Below are 21,597 nucleotides of genomic sequence, written 5' to 3'. Positions count from 1 at the left end.
ATGGTACTAGCCCTTGGGCAGGTGGATGGTACTAGCCCTGGGCAGGTGGATGGTACTAGCCCTGGGCAGGTGGATGGTACTAGCCCTGGGCAGGTGGATGGTACTAGCCCTGGGCAGGTGGATGGTACTAGCCCTGGGCAGGTGGATGGTACTAGCCCTGGGCAGGTGGATGGTACTAGCCCTGGCCAGGTGGATGGTACTAGCCCTGGCCAGGTGGATGGAACTAGCCCTGGCCAGGTGGATGGTACTAGCCCTTGGGCAGGTGGATGGTAGTACCCCTGGGCAGGTGGATGGTATTAGCCCTGGCCAGGTGGATGGTACTAGCCCTGGCCAGGTGGATGGAACTACCCTGGGCAGGTGGATGGTACTAGCCCTTGGGCAGGTGGATGGTACTAGCCCTGGGCAGGTGGATGGTACTAGCCCTGGGCAGGTGGATGGTACTAGCCCTGGGCAGGTGGATGGTACTAGCCCTGGGCAGGTGGATGGTACTAGCCCTGGGCAGGTGGATGGTACTAGCCCTGGGCAGGTGGATGGTACTAGCCCTGGCCAGGTGGATGGTACTAGCCCTGGCCAGGTGGATGGAACTAGCCCTGGCCAGGTGGATGGTACTAGCCCTTGGGCAGGTGGATGGTAGTACCCCTGGGCAGGTGGATGGTATTAGCCCTGGCCAGGTGGATGGTACTAGCCCTGGCCAGGTGGATGGAACTAGCCCTGGCCAGGTGGATGGTACTAGCCCTTGGGCAGGTGGATGGTAGTACCCCTGGGCAGGTGGATGGTACTAGCCCTGGCCAGGTGGATGGTACTAGCCCTGGCCAGGTGGATGGTACTAGCCCTGGGCAGGTGGATGGTACTAGCCCTGGCCAGGTGGATGGAACTAGCCCTGGGCAGGTGGATGGAACTAGCCCTGACAGGTAAATGGTACTAGCCCTGCTCTCCAATCTGTGCCTCCAGGTTTCCTCCCTGATGGTGTCTTCCCTTTCTGATAACTATGAGCTGTAAAGTGAAATGATCCCCCTCTTCCCTAAGTTGCTTCTGTTCATGGTGTTTTTCACATCGCTGGAAAGCAAACTAGGACAGGGTGCCTCTCACCGTGCTACATGAAATTTCTCTGTGGGTGTCTAAAACGAAATGACCATATGCTACATAAGCAGGAGTGTAGCTTTCCAAACATGAAGAAGAAAGGCAAAAGCACCTGAATACTTAAACAGAACCAAACAAAGCACTGCCTCCAAAGAAAACCATCCCAAATCCAGCCCCACCCCAAACAAACAAACAAACAAACAAACAAACAAACAAACAAACTTGAAAAGGATTTTTAGTTGCTCTAAGTTTAAAAAGGGTATGATCCTGATGTTGCTCAAGAGTCCATGAGATTGTATTAGTCAGGATAGGATAGGGTGTACTTCAGTAAAAACTAACTCCCAGATACCAGTGACTAAGAAAAACAACAACCTTTTCTTATGCCCACTGCCAGTTGGTGACATGCTATCCAGGCTGGTGGAGGAACCGACATTCTGAATTGTTGGCCCCCATAGTAGAATTATCTGTGTCTCCCAAACCATAAAGGGGTGGAAAAATCTCACTACCACTTGTTCCTGGAAGTAAGGACAAGAAGGACTAGGTGAAAACCTGCTAGCATAACATTAGTGCCTCCAAAGCCAGAGGGTTACAGCTCCTGTGTAGACAACTTGTGGTTTTATATCTGACTCGGGTAGACTTGCCAGGATGAGAAGGTATAGGTCAAATGCCACAATTCTCATGCCACCGCCACAACCCCTTTGTCTCCTTTATCATCTCTGGATTGAGAGAGAGAGAGAGGGAGAGAGAGAGAGAGAGAGAGAGAGAGAGAGAGAGAGAGAGAGAGAGAGAGAGTGTCAGAGTCACTTGGCACGTGACTCATTTACTCTCCAGCTCCGTGCCTCTCCCAGTACAGATGCTACTCTCAGGCAGGACCTGTCTGTCAGGCTGAGGCACCTCTGCACATGCTGCAGCTGTCTGTGGGAGGAAGCACCCAGCACGGCGGTGGCCTCAGTTTTGGACGCTGCCATTGGGGCTGAAGTGACTGCTCAGGACGTACAGGAGCCCAGTTGCTGATCTGAAGGGAGACGACAAAGGGACCAGCTGATGTTCTTCTCTCCAGCTGTCAGGGAAGAGGGCCAGTGTCCCCGAGAGTCTTGTTGACTAGCCACAGTGAGTACTCTCACATCCCCTTCCTGCCAATGACCTCCTGGGTTGAGGAATTTCAGAAATGAGCAGCTAATTATGGCTGGGAGGCTTGGGTCTTTTGTGCTTCAATTAGTAACTTGTCCAGGGAGTAAGTACCATGAAGGAATTTGGTGACTTGGAGGCTCTATTCAACAAGAGTCTGGGATGAAAATCTCTTTACTTCCCAAATCTTTGGATCTGTGCCTCTCCTGACTCCAGCTAGATTTTGAAATACAGGAATTGGAATATCTGAACAACTGGTTCTATGCAACCTCCCTGGTGATCTCCATGTGGTTAAACATGAATGGTCATGAGAGCTTAGCATTTTCTCCCATCAGATGCTGTGACATCTAATACTCATTTTTATTATTAAAGGTTCATCAGCGTCAACATATCCTTGATACCAGAGGGCAAGTTCTATACCTCCTCAAGAAATCCTGTAGCTCAGCCAGGAGGCCTGCACGGGACTGACCTAGGCCGTTCACACATGTTAGAGTTGTGTAGCTTGGTCCTCATGTGGGACCCCTAGCAGTAGGAGCAGGGGCTGTCTCTGACCCTGTTGCCTGCCTTTGAGCTCCTTTTTCCCATACTGGGTTGCCTCCTCTAGCCTTAGTAGGAAAGGATGCAGCTAATCTTACTGCAACTTTGATATGCCAGGGCTGGTTGAGATCCATGGGAGGCCTGCCCTTTTCTGAAGAGAAGGAGGAACGGGAGAGCAGAGATATGGGGGAGGGGCTAGAAGGAGAGGAGGGGTGACTACAGTCAGGATGGTAAATAGATAGACAGACAGGTAAATAGATAGATGATAGATAGATACATGATAGATACATAGATGATAGATAGATGATAGATAGATAGATAGATAGATAGATAGATAGATAGATAGATAGATAGACAGACAGACAGATAGATGATTGATAAAAATCCTGCAGCTCCATCAACTAATTTAAGGCACAGACATCTCTTAGCCCTAGACTGTCACTGAGCAAATCTGAACTTGAGGGCAGTTTCTCTTGGTTTAGAAGGGTGCCTTTCAAGTGTCTCTTCTCTTCTTTCACTGGGTGGGTCCCAGGAATCTAAACTCAGATTGTCCTATGAGCAAGTGCCTTTATCCTCCAAGCCATCTTGCCAGCCCTCCTTACTTTCCTGCTGTTTCTTAACTTTGCTTTATGCTTTCCTCTTCTAGGAAGAGTCTTTGTCAGTTGAGTGCAGCCTTAGAAGCTTAATTTTCTTCAAAATGTTTTCTCCTTGAATTTTGACAAAACCTTTGTTCCCCGGTTGGAAGAAAACAGGAGGCTCATGTTTATCTCTCGTTATTTTTGGCTTATATCATTTACTCTTTCAGAGTTGTTCTGTGTTTGTGGGTTTGTTGTTTGTTTGTTTGATTCTTTTGACTTCTTAGTAGCTCGGATGAGTGGTCTTTAGTACACTCACCAAATGGTTAGCCTAACTAGACTACAAGCCTTGCATTGTGTGTGTGCGAGGAGGGGTGTGTGTGTGTGTGTGTGTGTGTGTGTGTGTGTGAGAGAGAGAGAGAGAGGGAGAGAGAGAGAGAGAGAGAGAGAGAGCACACAAGTGGGTGCACACCTGTATGTGGGTTGTATGTACCTACATATACATTCACATGGAGGCCAGAGGTTGACATTAGATATCTCTTATTATTCTCCACCTTATCTTTTGAGACAGGCTTTCTCAGTACTGGAGTCCCCTGGGTCTTCTGTCTCTACCCCTCAGAGCTGAGGCTCCAAGTGCTCACTCTAGGACTAGCAGTTTCACAAGGATGCTGTCGAGACAACTCAGGGCCATAATCTCGAGCAGGAAGCACTCTACTGACTGAGGCCGTTTCCCAGACCCCAAAGGCTGCACTCGGGAGTCTTTACAGATTGTATTCCAAGATCAGATACTTCTCCTTCCCTCTCCAGCCAGAAATGCAGAGTTCAGAGCTCCTGCATCATTCTGTGTTTGCTGGACAGATGAAAACTTATAAACAGGAACCAGGATTGGTGAGTCTAAATTTGGTGAAGGGCACAGGGAAAGAGGTTAGAAGCAGTATTCCCTAAGCTATAACAGGGGTACAGTGTCTATGGAGAAAGAGAATACAAGTGTGTTTCAAATAACAGTCTGTCTTTTTCTTTCTTTAATCATCAGTAAACTAGGCCATTACGTGATAATGTGCTTCTCCTTACTGGGACAGGTGACACCCACTGCTGCCACTGTCCCTTAGGACTGTCTTTGAGTGAGATGTGTTTGAACTCAGCAGTGGAAAATAGCCTCGGCTCATCTCAGGTACCTCTGAAAACCTACAGTCTAGGAGGTAGTCTTGGGAATCCATAGAAATTTTTATTTTTAATTGTTTCTCTTAACAAAGTAGCCAGTAAACAGCCACAAGCAAACAGGAAAACCCCTGATTTTATTTTATTTTAAAATATTTATTTATTTACTTATCTATATATCTGGGTGGTTTTTACCTACATGCGTGTCTGTACACTAATATGTGTGCCTGATGCCTGCAGGGGCTAGATAAGGGTGTTGGATCTCTTAGAACTGAAATTACAGATGTTGTAATCTGCCACATGGGTGCAGGGTTTGAATCCAAGTCATTTGGAAAAAGAGCCAGTGTTCTTAACTACTGAGCCCTCTCTCCTGTCCTGATTGTATAAGAGTTATAGACTCTTACTGGCTCTGAATATTATTCCTGAATCTATTAAATGCAGCAAGCAAACTCTCTTTTTTTTTTATATATTAGACATTTTCTTTATTTACATTTCAAATGTTATCCCATTTCCTAGTTTTCCCTCCGAAAATCTCCTATCGCCTCCCCACTCCCCCTGCTCCCCAACTCACCCACTCCTGCTTCTTGGCCCAGGCATTCCCTTACACAGGTGCAAGCAAACTCTTAAGCCACTCTAGTTCGAGTGTCCTTCAAGGGACTGCCTTACTATGCTGTGACAGCTAAGAGAACCCAGAGTGTGAAAGACATGGCCCAACGCTTGGTTCTCACTCTCGTTTCTCTTATGGCATCGTCTTGGTTTGTTCTTTGTTTTTCTTCAGTGGATGGGCTGTTCTATGTGACTTATTAATGTGAAACCTGTTGTTTCCCCTCCATTTCACATGTTAATATCAGTTGGAAAGTGCTAAAAGTTGACTCTCCCCTAAAAATGCTAATGACGAGTGCAGTTAAGGTGTAGCGCACAGAGATGTCCTCACCCTTTGGCTCCCGTTTGCCAGTGAATTCATGCAGAATTCATCCCCTACCCTCGTTTCTTCTCCAAAAATCTCCTATTAACACGCCCCGCCCTGCTCCCCAACCCACCCACTCCCACCTCCTGGCCCTGGCATTCCCCTGTCCTGGGGCCTAGAATCTTCGGAAGACCTAGGGCCTCTCCTCTCACTGATGGCCAACTAGGCCATCCTCTGCTACATATGCAGCTAGAGACAGGAGCTCTGGGGGTACTGGGTAGCTTATATTGCTGTTCCTCCTATAGAGCTGCAGACAGAGATCCCTTCTTCCCAGGTAACCATGCTTTATGTCAAAACGACACAATAACAAACACAAAAGACTTGTACAGAAAATACCAGTGTCTGAGTCTTAGTTCCAGAAATCCTCATTGAACTCGGGCCCCAGACGTGGTTCTTTTTTCACACATGGGTTTTTCCAGATGTTCTTTTTTTCACACATGGGTTTTTTTTTTTTCTCTTGGAATCTTACTGTGCCATTCAATCTGGAATCACTGCTTCCAGCTGCCTCTATTTTCTTCTTTTCTGAATTAAGAGAGGGAGTCCAACTCTTCCTTCCTCTTTAGACTTCAGTGTTTTTGTGCTGAGGGCTTATGGGCCCAGTGAGGTCAGCTGCTGTCCCATAGTTCAAAGAGTTAGGCCAAGCATATTATTGTTGACATGGTGGCACCTGTGATAAACACGGAAAGGGCATTCCAGGGAAGTTTGGTTGAGGTGCAAACATACCTAGCTAAGTAATTAGTAGCCATAATGACAATGTAACAATGATAATAACAAAAATAATGCTACCAGGAATCTAACCTACTCTTCCAACATGAAGACAAAGCAAGCCCCCAAGCAGCTAAACTTAAGTGCATCTGACTGTTGCTCAACCAAAGTCCTTATTTATTATTGAAACTATTTTTTCCAATTATTTCTTTGTTTGGAAAGACCGGAATGGCGAGAATGAATTCATTTTTATTAACAGGGAGGTTTTGTAGCACGAAACACAAAGTAAATGGATTTGGCAACAAACCCAGAGCTATCCATATCAGAATGGTCCATCCAGATTGCAGCACACAGAACAAAGTAATCAGCAGGCATTGCAAAGTATTCTGCTCAGCATCATGTCCCAGTTATAGTAGGTATAAACCTTGTCCCAGGGTTTAAAATGATCGCCTTTCAGGCTGGTGAGATAGGTAAAGGTCCATGCTGCCACGCTTGATGGTCTGAGTTCCATCCCTTTGACCCACATGGTAGAAGGACAGAACTGACTCCTGGGAGTTGTTTTCTAACCTGACACTCAGACACTGGGTGGGGGTGAGTCCTCAGAGCAGTAGACAGGAGGACAAGCATGAGATAAGAGAGTTGCTCTCCACTTCCCCGAGGAGAAAAGCCAGAAACCAGTCCTGACTCAGATTCTGGCCATTTAGAAGACAGAGTTGGTGTGATCTATGTGTACTTTACTGCTAGCCTTGAGAGTAGGAGCAGATGGAGCCGTGTGGGCTGAGCTGGGCTGGGCATCGATACCCAAAGACCAGCTGTGACTTTGTTTCTTGTTGGGAGCTTAAATGGTGAAGGCTCACACCGCTGGCCCAAAGCAGGGCATCATGTCAGGGGAGAACGCAAGAGGGAACGTGGGAAGGAACGATGAACTGGTGAAGATCCAGTTCATACCAGGAGTCAACAAATGACCTCCCAGGGGCAAGTTTTCCATAGTGGCTCAGGTTCCAGGGCTTCTTGTGAAAGTACAAAAGACTCACTGCATCTGTGGGCATTTTCCTTCATGAATACTAGGCACAGTCTAAGTCTGTATGCACTTGTCTGAAGTCTAGACATTAAGTACTGCTTCTTTAAACACCGACTTATGCAGGAAGCTCTGCTTCCCTTCAACATGCTGGTGGGACCTTTGTCTTGCTGTGCCTCTTTCAACTGAGCACCATGTAGCTTATGTCTTAGTTGCCCTGAGTCCCTCTGGGCACTTTTTCCAAAGAAGCCATTTCTTGCTCAAGAACTAAACTGTAGTCAAGTTTCCCTTTGAACTGGAGAAAGTGATGGAGGACTTGGCAGGATCCTTAATCCATCAGTCACAAAGAACCAGAGGGAAATTTGGCATTTTTAGATACAGAGATACGGTTTCTCACAGTGATCTTCATGAAAAGCACCTTGGTAGGATGCACTCCAGCAAGGGGCAAAGACAATGTAGAGAAAGGAGGTGTTAGCCAAGAGTGGTTGTGGGGCCATTGAGATATTGTGCAAGGCTGGAGACCTGAGTTTGATCCCTAGAACCCACACGGTGGAAGGAGAGGGCCACCTCTCACCAGGTGTCCTCAGACACGTGCACACACACACACACACACACACACATGCACACACAAATACGCACATGCACATACACTAACTAAATGCATGTAATTAAAAAAAAGTATGAGCAAAGCAGGAGATGAGTCTCCAATATGGAGAACTTAGGAGGAAAGAGACACTTCTCAGGTTAGATAAGATGTTCATGTTAGCATCAGTTCAGGGAAATTTTCCTCTTTTCATTTATAAAGTAATTAACTGTAGATAATTATTCATTATTCCCCATCTAAATGTTCTATATGAAGAGGCAGAGATAAGAAGGACACACACACTATGGTGGTTTGAATATGCTTGGCCCAGGGAGTGGCACTATTAGGAGGTATGGCCTTCTTGGAGCAGGTGTGGCCTTGTTGAAGGAAGTGTGTCACTGTGGGGCTGGGCTTAGAGACAACCCCCCTAGCTGCTAGGAAGCTAAGCTTCTTCTAGTGACCTTCAGATGACATGTAGAACTTTGAGCTCCTCCTGTACCATGCCTTTCTGGGTGCTGCCATGCTTCTGCCTTGGTGATAATGGACTGCACCTTTGAACCTGTAAGCCAGCCCCAATTAAATGTTGTCCTTATAAGAGTTGCCTTGGTCATGGTGTCTCTTTACAGCAAGAAAACCCTATGACAGAAGTTGGTATCAGGGACCAACTGTGATAGGCCTGATCGTGCTTTTGTTAGGAAGAATGTGGATTTTGGGACTTTGGATTTGGAAAGTCATGGAATGTTTTAAGTGGGGCTTAATGGACTATCCAAGTAGGAATATGGAAGACTTTGTTGCTGAGAGTGATTTGAACTGTGCAGAGCTGGCCTAAGAAGTTTTAGTGGAGGAAAACTTCAGTATGCGTCCTAGAGACTGTTTTTGTGGTATTTTGGTGAAGAATGTGGCTACTTTTTGCTCTTCTCTGAAGCGTCTACCTGAGGCTAAGGTAAAGAGATTTGTATTAATTGCATTGTCAAAGAAAGTCTCAAAAAAGCCCAGCAGAGACTTTGTTCTCTGGCTTAGTCTCCTGAACAACATTCTGATCAAGCATAGTAAACTTAAAAAGAAAAAAAAAATACAAAATGTGTGGCTCAAGTAATACTAAAGGGGAAGTGAAATGGAGCTAAACCCTGTGTTCAAGGAGATAAACACATTAATGGAGCAGTGACCTTGAGGCACGATCCTACCTAGGTAAACTTATTGTTTATGCTTTTGTAGTTCAACAAGGGAATTGGTTATTGTTTTCCTTTGGACTTTTAATCTGGAATGAACTACAATCCAGAAACAGAGGGCACACTTGTGATTCAGATTTTGACACTAGAAGACACAGGCTTTTGATCTGATCTTGAGGAACAGTGTCCATGAAAAACTTAGGCCCAGACATGGTGGTACACACATTTAATTCCAGGAGACAAAGCCAAGCAGATCTCTGAGTTCAAGGCCAGCCTGGGCCGGAGCAAGTTCTAGGTGAAAAAAAGCTTAGGTCCAGATATGGTGGTTCATGTCTTTAATCCCAGCATTTAGGAGACAGAGCCATAAAGATCTCTAAGTTCAAGATCAATCTATAGAGCAGGGTTCAGGACAGCCAAGCTTAGGCAGTGAAGGAGTTGGAAAACAAAAAACTGGTAATAATGTAACAGAACAAGGGGACCACATTCTTATTGACAGTGTCTTTTGCCTTACAGAAGCGTTGCAATTTCATGATGTCTCATTTGTCAATTCTTGATCTTACAGCACAAGCCATTGCTGTTCTGTTCAGGATTTTTTTCCCCTGGGCCCATATCTTCGAGGCTTTTCCCCACTTTCTCCTCTATAAATTGGCTGCCCACTTTCTTCATACCTATTCAATATAGCACTTGAAGTCCTAGCCAGAGCAATTAGACAACAAAAGGAGATCAAGGGGATATAAATGGGAAAGGAAGAAGTCAAAACATCACTATTTGCAGATGATATGATAGTATATATAAGTGACCCTAAAAATTCCACCAGAGAACTCCTAAACCTGATAAACAACTTCAGTGAAGTAGCTGGATATAAAATTAACTCAACAAATCAATGGCCTTTCTCTACACAAAGAATAAACAGGCTGAGAAAGAAATTAGGGAAACAACACCCTTCAAAATAGTCACAAATAATATAAAATACCTTAGTGTGACTCAAAGGAAGTGAAAGATCTGTATGATAAGAACTTCAAGTCTCTGAAGAAAGAAATCGAAGATCTCAGAAGATGGAAAGATCTCCGATACTCATGGATTTGCAGGATTAATATAGTCAAAATGGCTATCTTGCCGAAAGCAATCTACATATTCAATGCAATCTCCATCAAAATTCCAACTCAATTCTCAAGAAGAAAGAAGACCAAAGTGTGGATACTTCATTCCTCCTTAGAATGGGGAACAAAATACCCATGGAAGGAGTTACAGAGACAAAGTTCGGAGCAGAGACTGAAGGAAGGAGCATCCAGAGACTGCTCCACCTGGGGATCCATCCCATAAACAGCCACCAAACCCAGACACTATTGCATATGCCAGCAAGATTTTGTTGACGGGACCCTGATATAGCTGTCTCCTGTGAGGCTATGCCAGTGCCTGGCAAATACAGAAGTAGATGCTCACAGTCATCTATTGGATGGAACACAGGGTCCCCAAAGAAGGAGATGAGAAAGTACCCAAGGATCTGAAGGGGTCTGCAGCCCTATAGTAGAAACGACAATATGAACTAACCAGTACTCCCAGAGCTTGTGTCTCTAGCTGCATATGTAGCAGAGGATGGCCTAGTCGGCCATCAATGGGAGGAGAGGCCCTTGGTCTTGCGAAGATTCTAGGCCCCAGTATAGGAGAATACTAGGGCCAGGAATTGGGAGTGGGTGGGTTGGGGAGCAGGGGGAGGGTGAAGGATATAGGGGATTTTCAGAGAGGAAACTAGGAAATGTAAATGAAGAAAACATCTAACAAAAGAAGTCTAAAAAAAAAAAAAAAGAGTTGCCTTGGTCATGACATCTGTTCACAGCAGTAAAACCCCCTCTCTCTCTCTCTCTCTCTCTCTCTCTCTCTCTCTCTCTCTCTCTCTCACACACACACACACACACACACACACACACACACACACACACACACACACACCGACACACACAGATAGACAGACACACACACAGATAAACAGGCACACACAGACACACAGAAAGGAGAGACAGAGAGGGAAGGGAGAGAGAAAGGAGAGACAGACTGGATGAATTTATACCACCCCAACTTGTGACCTGCTTTTTATAAAAGTTTGCTTGCTGTGTAAGTGTGCATTTCTAAGCCACAGAGTCAAGAGGCCACCATCTATCTTCTGCTTTATAATTGGAGTCGGCTACAACTTAAAAGCTTTTTCTTCAGTGTTCTCATTTTGTAAAGAAAGAACTAGTTATTCTTTACCAAGGTGTGCAGATGTGAGAATGTATACCATGTAAAGATTTGCATGCAACGCTTTTATGAACATCTGTAAGTAAAAAAGAAATCACTTGTTTGTGGCCAACAATTACACATTTATATGTATTTTCATGACCATTAATTATACTATAATTGCACATTGAAAAGTAAATTTGTTTTTGTTTATGTGTACATCTGTGTGAGTGAATGCCATGCATGTGTTTATTCTCAAATCGTGGCTCCAAGCTGACAGCCTGTGTTCTGCTTGGTACAGCTTTTCCAGCCTGCTTCTCTCTGTGTTCTGCTTTCTCTCTGGAGATTTCTCTGTCTATATTCTGCTTGCTTGCTGTTCTAAGAGATCTCTCTGTCTGTGTCCTGCTTGCTTGTGAGTGTGTGTCTCTCTTTGTGTGTGTGTCTGTGTGTCTCTGTGTCTGTCAGTTCTCCAAGCAGTTCTCTTTTTATCCTAAAAAATTCTCTGGACAGCTCATCTCCTGAAGAAAACAGACATATCAACCCAGTCATTTATTCTAATTCTTAAGAGACAGCAAGCATATTCTTTGTCTTAACATTGCAAAAGGATTCAGAGATCTGACTGCCTTGGTTAAACATTACCATTTCTACCACACCTGGCCTTAACCTCTCTGTGTCCTAGGCTGAAATCTGCCTGCCTTTGTATCTTTCTGACAAGCTAGCTCATAGTGTACCTGCCTTTAGATTCATGAAGCCCCTCATAATTCATATTACATCCTTGTATTTTGCATAGCTGAGAAGTGATATATTTTTGAACTCATGTATTTAGAGCTCTTTCCTATAGCCTTAAAGGCTGTCCTGAAGGTCTCAGCATTTACCATTTTTCTGAGACATTAGCCATAACTCCACCTCCTGGACTTGTACTATCAGGTTAATGTTAACAGAGAGGACATTCTTGGAGTAATGTAAAATATGTACAGTATTATACAAACAAGCCTTAAGACAACAACAGCCATCAATAGTCATGGAGATTCACACTGGGACCTTGACCCAGGAGCAGAAACTATGTTACCATGTCACTATCCCCACCAGGGTCACACCAGGCTTGGCATCTCTTGGAGGCTCACACAGGGGTCCTGTCCCAGGGGCAGGAGCCATGCCACTCTGTCTCCACCAGGGCCATGCCAGGCTTGGCAGGATACTGTCTCTGGACTGTAGGAAATTGGAACTATAAGCCATTGTGACCTGCATGATGTGGGTTCTGGGAACTGAACTCAGGTCCTCGGCAGATACACACTCTTATCTTCTAAGCTGTCTATCCAGCCCCTCATCCTATATTTTCTTGTTGAGCATGTCCAATTCTGAGTCTTTGTCTTGTGTGCACAAGGTCTTGGTACTCCTCTGCTGAAGTACAGAGCATCCTGTGCTTATGATAACGGATGTGGCTATTGGATTGGAGTAACAGGAGTGCTTCAGGAAGAAAATGCATAGTGGAAACATACAAATGAAGCCAAGTGCTACCCAAATATTATCTTAATTTCCCTGCTACCTGTTCCTAGGTCTGTTTCTTCTTTATTTCCTATCTTGATGAATGACATCAAAATTACTGACTGGAAGTATATAAATACCATCCCTGCCTGATTTTTCTACCCTTAAATATAAAACAAAGCAAAAAATACAATTATGTTTTTTTTACTATATTTTCTACTAAAAGTACGAAACTTAATTTTACCTAAGTAGGAAAACGGCACTTAAATGAAACAAAAAGATTTCTGTATTTCATTTTTTCCTTCTAAGAAACACTACTTCCTAATCTTCCTAACATTCACAAGAAGAGTTGTAAACCATAAAAATATCATAAGGGTGAATGGTATTCTATCTACTTTGGTTTTTCTTTTGAGACAAGTATCCTTATGTAGTCCTGGCTAGCCTGGAACTTGCTATGTAGATCAGGCTGGCCTCAAATCCACCTCTGCTTTCTGAGGGTTAAGATTAAAGATATGCCTCACCATGGCCACTAGAATCTCCTTTTTATACATTTTGCTGAAGCAGAATTTTGAAAAAAAAAAAAAACAACAACAACAACAACAACAAAAAAAAACAACCCACAGATTGCTCTATTCTCCAGGGGAAAAAAAGTCTGTTTTCAAAGATCGCCTCGATGGAGACTGTCCAACACTTGTTCATTCTTGATGCAATCCACCTTCCCTCTCATTCTCTTCCAAGCAGCTCTGAATATGTGTGAGCATGTGCCTGCATGAGTGAGTGAGTGAGTGAGTGAGTGTGTGTGTGTGTGTGTGTGTGTGTGTGTGTGTGTGTGTGCATGCGCATTTTGGAATTTTTCAGAAACCTAAACCACCATTGCTTTTGGTTATTTTAGCGATTTCATACTTCTATTACTTCAGTAGTCAGGCTCTGCAGAGGAAAAGAAACAATATCCCCCCCCCCGCCCCCCACCCCTGCATTCAGGCACAGAAGAGAAGTTGTGGATAGGCTCACAGAATCTACTGACCAAGAGGGAGCAGTGATGTAGATCTTCACCCAGAGTGAGGATGAAGGTCGGGAAGCCCCCTGGTGAGGAGCTATGTGAGTTCATCTTCTAGGAGCCCATAGAAGAGGGCCCTGGCAGATGCCCTGACTCAAGCACCCAGCTCACTTGCACTGTGTGCTTCCTCCATCTGCCCCCTTTTCCCATCTAAAACTTCTGCTTCTTAGGGGGTTTCCTATGCTCAGAGTGAGTCTTCCCCATTTGATTTGCTAAACCAAGTGTCAATCGTCTCTGTAAAAGTCCTCACAGCTGCAAGCACCCAGAAGTACTTTACTGATTTCCTAGGTATCTCTCTCGCTAATCTAGTGGACAGTAAAGACTAACTGTTACAGTTACTGGCTTTCCGTTTGTGTTTCTCCTTTCTTAGCATAAACTGTTGAGTTGCCTCAAATGTTTCTTAGGTTGATACTTTGTTGTTAGTGTCACTTGGCTTCAATCTAATTTATATATAAAGTTTATGATGTTATTCTGACTTTGGAAATATTTTTCTTTTTGAGACAGGGTCTCAAGTAACCCAGGCTGGACTCTAATGCTATGTAGATGAGGATAACCTTGAATTTCTGATCTTTTCCTCTCCCATGTGATAGGATTACAGGCATGTGCCATGACGTCTGGTTTTATGTGATTCTGGGGTTCAGGCAAAGATTCTACCAGCTAAGCCATATCCCCAGCCCAGATTCCCAAGTTTTATCATAATTTCCTCTTTTTCTTTGAACTGATTGATATATAGTTAAACCCATTTTCATATCAGATTCTTCTGTATATTAAGAATTTCCATGTGTGTCTGTGTATGTGTGTACGTGCAGGTGTGTGAGTGAATGTGAGTGTGTGTATGTGTATGAGTGTATCTGTGTACTGGATGTCTGTGAGCGGGTCACATGTGTGAATGTGAATGAGTTCAGGTACCTCTGTGTGTGTGTGTGTGTGTGTGTGTGTGTGTGTGTGTGTGTGTGTAACCATGCTGGGTATTTACCTGGGTGCTGGAGAGCAATGGGGAGCAAACCTGTTCATCTGCCCATGTGGGTTCCATGTGCAAATATGCATAAGAAGGCTCTGATTTTTTTAAAAATCCGGGGATAGGTCTAGGGTCCTTCTAGCAGATGAGGAAGTCTCTTGGTCCTTTTCCCATTTCACGAGGTATCCTGAACATCCATTTTAAATTTTCTTTAGCTAGACGATGCTACAGCTTGAATGTCCAGCCAAAATTTGCACTGCCATCATCTCTGAAGGGTACAGCAGAGCCCCACGACTAGCTTAAGACCTTTTTCTTGGGTCCTTGCTTTCCAGTTTCTCCTGTGTTTCCCTCTCTGCTAAGGTATGGGAGGGAGAGTAGGATGCTCTTCCCATAGCCCAGGGCAGGCTTCAGACTGGGACATTTTAGCCTTTGTGATATAGCGGGATATTCTGTCTAATCCACAGTTAGTTAAAACAGAGTGAAGAGAAAGTAATATTTAGGAATTATGCTTTTTTATGACATTCTATTATCTCAGAATTTTTATTTTCAAAAAATCAATTTTTACATGTATTTCCTTGGTGTGGCAGTCTGAGGATAACTTGAACAAGTCAGTTTTTTTTTTTTCTCCTTTCTATTGCTTGAGTAAGTTTAGGGAAATTATGTTTGAGTGCGCATGTTTGCATAGCAAGCATCTGTCTGACTCAGCTATCATCCCAATCCTATTTTACATACGATATTAGTCTCTGTCCTTGCAAGTGTCTGGATGACAGTAAATTGTCTTTGGTTTTGTGGTGACTCATGGGAAGGATGGTTCTCAGGACACACCTTGGTCAGCACCTGACATAGATACCACATGCACATGCCTGAATATTGTTCGCATCTGCATGGTGTTCATCTGCTTTCAACACAGCTTGTATGCTATTCTCCAGGGAGTGAGTCCTTGTCTGCAATCCCAGGGCCTGGGCTGGGCACATCACACATTAGCTTTCTTGATGAAGGTGAGGGATAAGTCATTGTGACTTAATTAATAATTATTATTTGTGTGTGTATCTTCATATTATACACCCATGGCTTTTGACAAGAATGCCCTGGCCATGGGGAAAGCATGGGATAGTCCAGTGATGCCTCTGTCCTGCAGCTTGGCCTTCTTGCTGCTTCTGAAACTTCTGCTCTCATGGCACTGAAAAGAAGCCTCTGAGTGCAGGTTAATAACTGTGAGCACACTGGGGAGAAGAACGCTTTCCTGCAGTCTACACTAAAACACAGTGCTCTGCTTAATGAGCAGCTTTGCTTAGTTCTATAAGCAAAGTGCAAGAGAGGATCAACTTTAGGAAATATCATACATACACACACACACACACACACACACACACACACATATATATATATATATATATATATGTATGTATGTATACACACACACACACACATATACTGTTACGTGGTAGCCACAGCTGGAGCCTGGGTCCCCTGAACAGAGACTCTGGTGTGGGTTTTCACAAGATGATCAGTGAATTCCTGATAAGGAGACTTGGTGAACACAGTCTCTTTCCAGAGGTCGAGAGTCAGGTACCTGTAAGTCTTGGAGATGGCATCAAAGGTAGCCTTGGCAAAGTTGCCCAGAGTGGCAGTGCAGCCTCTGGCTGAAGTATAGCAGTCATCTATACCGACCATCATCAGGAGCTTCTTGGGCACAGGAGCAGAGACGATGCCAGTGCCTCTGGGGGCAGGGATGAGATGCACCAGCACAGAGTCACAGCGGCCTGTCACCTTGCATGGAACAGTGTGGGGCTTGCCAATCTTGTCTCCCCAGTAGCCTCTCTGCACAGGAATGATGGAAAGCTTGGCTAAGATGATGGCCACTCGGATGGCAGTGGCAACTTGCTTGGAGCACTTAACGCCAAGACCAACGTGACCACTGTAGTCCTCAATAGCAATAAATGCTTTGAACCTGGTCCACTGGCCAGCAAGAGTCTGATTCTGCACTGGCATGATTTTCAGAACCTCATCCTTTAGGGACGCACCCAGGAAGAAGTCAATGATCTCAGACTCCTTAATGGGCAGGGAGAACAGGTAGATCTCCAAGGACCTGATCTTCATGTCCTTAACCAGGCGACCCAGCTTGGTGACAGGGATCCACTCCTTGTCTTCAGCTTTACCTCCACGAGCCCTGTGGCCTCTGCCACAGCCACGGCGGCCTCGTCCTCGGCCCCTAAGACTGCTGCCGAATCCTCTGCGGAAGCCTCCTAATCCTGGGTCCCTGGGTCCTCCGGGGCCTCCTGCTGTACCAGCGTCATCTGACATTTGTTGTTTTTCCTAAGAGGAGGAGGAAATATCTTTAACCTTGAGGAGAAGCTTAAGGAGGCACAAACATTGTGAGGCATTCTGTTCTGAAACTTGTGGCAAGACGACATTCCAAAGTCTAGTTTCTATGTACTACAAGGTACTCTTGGGTAATAAAGATGGCGTTAGAAGGTTCTGGACTCTCTGTAGCAATAAAACTATCCAGCATGCCACCCTGCAAAGTCAGATGAGAACATAGTGAGGAATACTTCTACACAAAGCAGTGATTCTTTTTGCCAGGCATAGAAACATAATCCAGTAATAACCAAAAACCATTTTTTATAAACCTGCTCTCTCTCTCTCTCTCTCTCTCTCTCTCTCTCTCTCTCTCTCTCTCTCTCTCTCTCTCTCTCTCTCTCTTTCAAGATTCATTTATTTTATGTTTATGAGTACACTGTAGCTGTCTTCAGACATACCAGAAGAGGGCATCTGATCCCATTACAGATGGTTGTGTGTCACCATGTGGTTGCTGGGAATTGAACTCAGGATCTCTGGTCTTAACCACTGAGCCATCTCTACACACACACACACACACACACACACACACACACACACACACACACCCGCGCTACCTCTAACTCTTTGGAAGTTAAAGTAAGCTAGTTGGGTGGTGCCAACTTTACTCCTAGCACTCTGGAGGCAGAGGCAGATATATATCTTTTTGAGATTGATCTACATAGCGAGTTCTAGGACAGCAAGAGCTTTGTAGAGAGGTCCTTCTAAAAAGAAAAGTTAAAGCAAAATGATATATAATCAAGGTTTTTATGTATAATACATAACAATTTTAGGCAAAGTATATATGTATGTGTGCATATGTATGTCTATTTATGTATGCAGATGTGTGTGGGCATCTCTGCAAAGCAGGAAAGGGTACTGGATCCTCTGGAGCTGGCGTTACAGGCAGTACTGTTTGGGTACTGAGAACACAGCTCCCATCCTCTGGAAGGGCTCTTCAGTCCTCACCCTTTTTTTTTTTTTTGAGACAAGATCTCTTACTGAAGCTGGAACGTGACAGTTTGTCTGGTCCCTCAGGCCAATGAGCCCAGCAACTCTTTTGTCTTTGCCTCTCTCGTGTTGGGGTTATAGATGCCTGGAGCTGCTCTTGGTTTTTATCCGGGTGCTAGAAACTAAACTCAGCTTGTCATGCTTGCACAAGTACCTGACAGGTTTAACCATCTTCCCAGTCTCTTAAGAGATTTCTGTTTGGGGTGAGTGGTTATGGGGTTGTTGTTTGATTGTGTGTGTGTGTGTGTGTGTGTGTGTGTGTGTGTGTGTGTGTGTGTGTGAGTGTGTACAGATTGAACCTACAGCTTTGAAAATATGCTATCACTGTGATATATCCCAAACTGATGACAGGATATAAATATAAAGTTAAGTTAGAAATATTTAGCTTCCTTTTTAGGTTTTCTCAGAATTATGACAACAAATGCACCCACAGCTTTGATGTTTCTGCTTTACTGAGAGTACTCAAAGCCCTGCTGGCCGTGGAGATAGTCTAACCAAGCATTAGCGTGCATGCTTTTCATATGGATTTGAATTCATATGGACCTATTTGAGCAACTTCGGATGAAATGAAAGACATAAAAATAGCTGTGCATTTACTGGGAATCATGTGTCCCTCTGCCTTGACGTTTAGAAGCTATGGGCGGTATGTTTGCCCTTTTGTGTAAGAGCCATAAATGTACTAAAAAAAGCTGAAAGATGGGCTGCAAATATTTTGCACAGTCAGTTTTTTTTTTGTGTGTGAAATTCCTGCTAGATTCATTTTTTTTAGAGCAGGAAACATGAATTAAAAAATCAATACAATTTCACCATTTTATTTAAATTATTTATGGTATTATTACTAATGATGCATGATTGGGTGGATGAATTTTTTATTATTTAAATGCATTTTATACATCAAACATATTAATAATATTGAGTATTTTGAGAATCAAATAATACATACAACTTTGTTCAACTTTTATATTCATATCCTTTCATACCCTAAAATATCATTAATGAATATTTAATACTATCCATAACCGAGGATCCTATATCTAATGTTGAATACTAAATTGTTTCAAGACATACACAATATTCTTTGGTAGTTAAGCATAGTAAAAAAGCATAAAATATTAAAAATGAATCATTACAAAATATATCCAAAAGCCTTTATATGATACCACCTGACATAACTGAGAGACTATTTAAAACACATCATATTTCTATGTACATTGTCTAACAATCAGTTTACTTATAAAAGATTATCAGTGTTCCTAGGAGAGAACTTATTTTATCAGTAAGTATAATTTAAAAATTTCAAAGTAGCAAAAACTCTTTGAAGTTAAACATTAAGAAAATGCTAATTTCAAGCACAGTGAGAAAAATTATCAATAATATTTCCATGATGTAGATCATAGAACATGATTTTAATATTTTCAACTGTTGATGTTCAACAAACAGAATAGTTATTTTATTACACACTTTGTTGTTATGTTTCCCTTTTTCATTTCTGATTTTATTAATTTGGATATTGTCTCGGTGCCCTCTGGTTAGTCTGGCTAAGGGTTTATCTATCTTGTTGATTTTCTCAAAACACCAGCTCCTGGTTTTGTTGATTCTTTGTATAGTTCTTTTGGTTTCTATTTGGTTGATTTCAGCCCTGAGTTTGATTATTTCCTGCCATCTACTCCTCTTGGGTATATTTCCTTCTTTTCGTTCTAGAGCTTTCAGGTGTGCTGTCAAACTGCTAGTGTATGCTCTCTCTGGTTTCTTTTTGGAGGCACTTAGAGCTATGAGTTTTCCTCTTACCATTGCTTTCACTGTGTCCCATAAGTTTCTATATGATGTGTCTTCATTTTCATTAAGTTCTAAAGAAGTTTAATTTCTTTCTTTACTTCTTCCTTGCCCAAGCTATCATTGAGTAGAGTGTCGTTCAGCTTCCATGTGTATGTGTGCTTTCCGTTGTTTTTGTTGGTATTTAAGACCAGCCTTAGACTGTGGTGATCTGATAGGTTGCATGGATTTATTTCAGTCTTCTTGTATCTGTTGAGGCCTGTTTTGAGACCAATTATACGGTCAGTTTTGGAGAAGGTACCATCAAGGACTGAGAAGAAGGCATATTCTTTTGCTTTAAGATGAAATGTTCTATAGATATCTGTTAAATCCATTTGGTTCATAACTTCTGTTAGTTTCACTCTATCTCTGTTTAGTTTCTGTTTCCATGATCTGTCCATTGCTGAGAGTGGGGTGTTGAAGTCACCCACTATTATTGAGTGGGGTGAAATGTGTGCTTTGAGTTTTAGTAAAGTTTCTTTTATGAATGTGGGTGCCCTTGCATTTGGAGCATAGATGTTCAGAATTGAGAGTTTACCTTGGTAGACTTTTCCTTTGCCCAGGATGAAGTGCCCTTCCTTATTTTTTTTAAATAACTTTCGGTTGAGAGTTGATTTTATTTAATATTAGAATGGCTACTCCAGCTCGTTTCTTGGGACCATTTGCTTGGAAAATTGTTTTCCAGCCTTTTACGCTGAGGTAGTGTCTACCTTTGTCACTGAGGTGTGTTTCCTGTATGCAGTAAAATACTGGGTCCTGTTTATGTATTCAGTCTGTTAATCTATGCCTTTTTTGGGGGGGAATTGAATCCACTGATGTTAAGAGAAATTAAAGAAAAGTTATTGTTAATTTCTGTTATTTTTGTTGTTAGAGGTAGAATTATGTTTGTGTGGTTATGTTCTTTTGGGTTTGTTGAAAGATTGCTTTCTTACTTTTTCTAAGGTGCAGTTTTCCTCGTTTTGGGGTTTTCCATCTATTATCTTTTTTAGGGCTGGATTTATGGAAAGATAGTGTGGAAATTTGGTTTTGTCATGGAATATCTTGGTTTCTCCATTTAAGATAATTGAGAGTTTTGCTAGATATAGTAGCCTGGGCTGACATTTATGTTCTCTTAGGGTCTGTATGACATCTACTCAGGATCTTCTAGCTTTCATAGTCTCTGGTGAAAAGTCTGGTGTAATTCTGATAGGTCTGCCTTTATATGTTACTTGACCTTTTTCCCTTACTCTTTTTAATATTCTTTCTTTGTTTTGTGCATTTGGTGTTTTCATTATTATGTGTCGGGAGGAATTTCTTTTCTGGTCCAGTCTATTTGGAGTTCTGTAGGCTTCTTGTATGTTCATGGGCATCTCTTTCTTTAGGTTAAGGAAATTTTCTTCTATAATTTTGTTGAAGATATTTACTGGTCCTTTGATTTGGGAATCTGCTCTCTTCTATACCTATTATCCTTAGGTTAGGTCTTCTCATTGTGTCTTGGATTTCCTGGATGTTTTGGGTTAGGATCTTTTTGCCTTTTGCCTTTTCTTTAACTGTTGTGTCAATGTTTTTTATGGTATCTTCTGCCCCTGAGAGTCTCTGTTTTATCTCTTATATTCTGTTGGTGATGCTTGCATCTATTATTCCTGATCTCTTTCTTAGGTTTTCTAACTCCAGGGTTGTGCCCCTTTGCAATTTCTTTATTGTTTTTTTCCTAAATTTTTAGATCTTTGATGGTTTTGTTCATTTCCTTCATCTGTTTGATTGTGTTTTCCTGTAATTCTTTAAGGGATTTTTTTGTTTCCTCTTTAAGGGCTTCTAGCTGTT

General features: G+C 42.9%; 1 protein-coding gene and 1 pseudogene across 2 annotated transcripts in view; one reads left to right on the top strand and one right to left on the bottom strand.

Annotated features, from left to right (window-relative positions):
• Positions 1-357: 357 nt before the first annotated feature.
• The window catches only part of Adgrf2 (adhesion G protein-coupled receptor F2), a 49,726-nt gene continuing 28,486 nt past the window's right edge, over positions 358-21,597 (top strand). Inside the window, exon 1 of one of the 2 annotated variants that reach the window (XM_017317565.1) lies at positions 358-2,190. The gene's annotated coding sequence lies outside the window, so the exon portion shown is untranslated. The remainder of the gene's footprint in view (positions 2,191-21,597) is intronic. The other variant, NM_001033493.2, reaches the window with a different exon arrangement.
• Gm5978 lies at positions 16,072-17,147 on the bottom strand (annotated as a pseudogene).

This window comes from Mus musculus, chromosome 17, assembly GCF_000001635.26.
Source record: "Mus musculus strain C57BL/6J chromosome 17, GRCm38.p6 C57BL/6J".
In the NCBI taxonomy this organism is placed as follows: Eukaryota; Metazoa; Chordata; class Mammalia; order Rodentia; family Muridae; genus Mus; species Mus musculus.
This window is presented reverse-complemented; position numbering and strand designations above follow the sequence as displayed.